This window comes from Oratosquilla oratoria, chromosome 13, assembly GCF_046742065.1.
Source record: "Oratosquilla oratoria isolate Oo_2021 chromosome 13, ASM4674206v1, whole genome shotgun sequence".
Taxonomy (NCBI): Eukaryota; Metazoa; Arthropoda; class Malacostraca; order Stomatopoda; family Squillidae; genus Oratosquilla; species Oratosquilla oratoria.
In genome coordinates, this window is record NC_134789.1 from 40873777 (window position 1) to 40876276 (window position 2500).

Here is a 2500-nt window from a genome sequence, read left to right on the forward strand (position 1 = left end):
AATTACTTAACGTTGAAATCCTTAAGAATATGCGGTAAGTTAATGAAGTTATCATGATAAGGAAGAACGAGAAGATTTTTAGAATTAAATGTTTCTCTAGCTTTATAATCAAAATAAGACTTCCTAGCCATTTTTTTGAGAATTTTCAATGAGATAATTGGGATACTTTAATTTTGAAACTATGTAATTTATTCTTGAAAGGAATTAAATGTTAGATTAAAGCAACATAAGTATAGCGTTAGAAGTGGTCAAACGTCCAACGTGTTATTTGTCCATCTTAGTGATTTCAGCCATTGTATTAATTGGAATGAAACTAAAGTAATTGTTAGGAGTAATTCTTATGTGAATAGAAATATCATAGAATCCAGTCTGGTTAATGATTTAAATCTAAGTCATGGACTGTACAGATTGGATGAATTTATTATTAAAGAAAAATTGTAAACTAAACTCTCGGGACTCTGAGCACATAGGGCACGGGGAGAGATCTACCCTACCCTCTGAGTATATATACTTGTTTCTTTTTCTGTACTTGTACCTTGAAAATGTCTGAATAGACGAAAGCGCTCGGTCTCATTTCTGTTTTTTCACCGGGGGAAGACAAGATCCAAGGAAGCCTCTAGGCGAGGTCACAAGGGAAGGCGGTGACGAAGGAATACTCTAGGTGAGATCACTGGGCGAAGTAGGCGAGGTTGAAAGGAGTCCCTAGGTTAGCTCACCAGAAGGAATAGGAAAGGTAAAGAAGGTCATCAGTCTCGTCACAGAATGCATAGAGGAAGCTCAGCGATAACTACCTTACCTCCAGAAGCCAAGTCTATAGTTAGACGTCTTGAAAATCTACACAAGAAGATCATCAATGCATCAATTGCTATTTTCTTTAATGAAATCTGTCTACAGGAAAACTACTGCCGAGATATACAAACATATATAAATATACATGTATAATATACTTGAGTTATAAATAGTATTCCTGTAAGGGAAGGAGAATGTAACGACGCATTTCTAACTACCAGTGTTAAACTTCATCGGGCATTATCTCTTTAAAAAAAGCGGTCATCTGTGAATATTAGGTCAACAGTGAATATGTCTGTATCATAATCTTAACTGATATTTCACGTACTAAACTGAAGGAAGAAAAAGTGCATATTAGACATGGGGTATTTTGGAAGTTAAGAATAACATAAAACTTTCAGAAATGTCAAAGAAAATTTGTAGTGTTTACAGTGAAGGTGTCATTATGGATCGTCAAGTCCAACATTGGTTTTCAAAGATTCGTTCTCGGGATGAATTATTGACAGATGAACATAGACTCGGATGATCATCAGTCTTCGATGAAGATGCTTTTAGAGAACTGGTGGAATGCAATCTCCAGAAAAGCACTCAAGATTTGGCACTTGATTTCAACACATCCCAATCTACAATCTGCCATCATTTGGAAATGATAAGAAAAGTAAGCAATTAGGACGTTTCGGTTCCCTTTACTTTTACATACATATACCAAGGCTTTTTCCCCCTTACAAGGGAGGTAGCCAAAAAGAAAAAGGCATAAAATCATTCCCACCCATTCCAACCCTAAATACACTCCACTTCCCTCCACCCTCCCTCTTATCTTAGCACCTGAATGACGGGTCATCCCTGCACCTTGTCCACTGCCCTGGGTCAGAGGCAGTGTCGCAAGGCACAGCACATCCACAGCAAAGCCGCTTCATTAAATCGGCGACCCCCCTCTCCGTCCCCCCTCTCCGTCCCCCCATGCATATAAGGAGAAGGGGGGACGGAGAGAAGAATGAAGAAAATCGCTAATCTATAGCGACATGTCTTCTTTCAAGACAGAGAAAAGTCCCATTTCTCAATCATATCGTTACAAGTGATAAGAAATGGTATTTCATGGCCATGTATAACACAAAAGACATTGGGTTGTCCAGCATAGATTTCCTTAGCCTACTCCAGACGCGGAGCTTTATGGAGGAAATGTTATGCTGTGTGTATTGTGGAATCACCGTGGTGTATCTATCTCAAGCCTTTGAACCACAATCAGAAAGTGCAGATTTATACTGTCAACAGCAGCAATGTATGCCTGAGAATCTTTAAAAAAAAATGGAATGCATTCATGAACAGGAGAAGGTGTCTCTTCGTGATAACGCAAGACCAAATTCAGCGAGAATAACGCAAGAAAAAATGTTGGACTTAGTCTGGTCTCTTCTTCCCCATCCACCATACTTACCCGACGCTGCATCAAGAGATTTCCATCCATTTCGTTCACTACAAAATGCTATGAATAGAAAAAAATCAAAGAAAACAAAGTAAAAAGGTTCGTTGGCAACTTCTCAAGCTCAAAACCGGTTGATTTCTGCATGGCAGGAATCAACAAGCAACTCGCTAAATGGGAAGAGGTGATTGACAGAAATGGTAAAAATACTCATTGAAATTATTTGATTGTTCAGTTATTCAAAAATAAACACATTTCACAAACGCAAGTTACTTATGATGCAACTATGTATGT

At 38.2% G+C, this 2500-nt stretch overlaps 1 protein-coding gene across 1 annotated transcript in view; it reads left to right on the forward strand.

The window, feature by feature from the left end:
* Window positions 1–2500, forward strand: part of LOC143032399 (uncharacterized) — a 16987-nt gene that overhangs the window by 10920 nt on the left and 3567 nt on the right. The window lies entirely within an intron of this gene.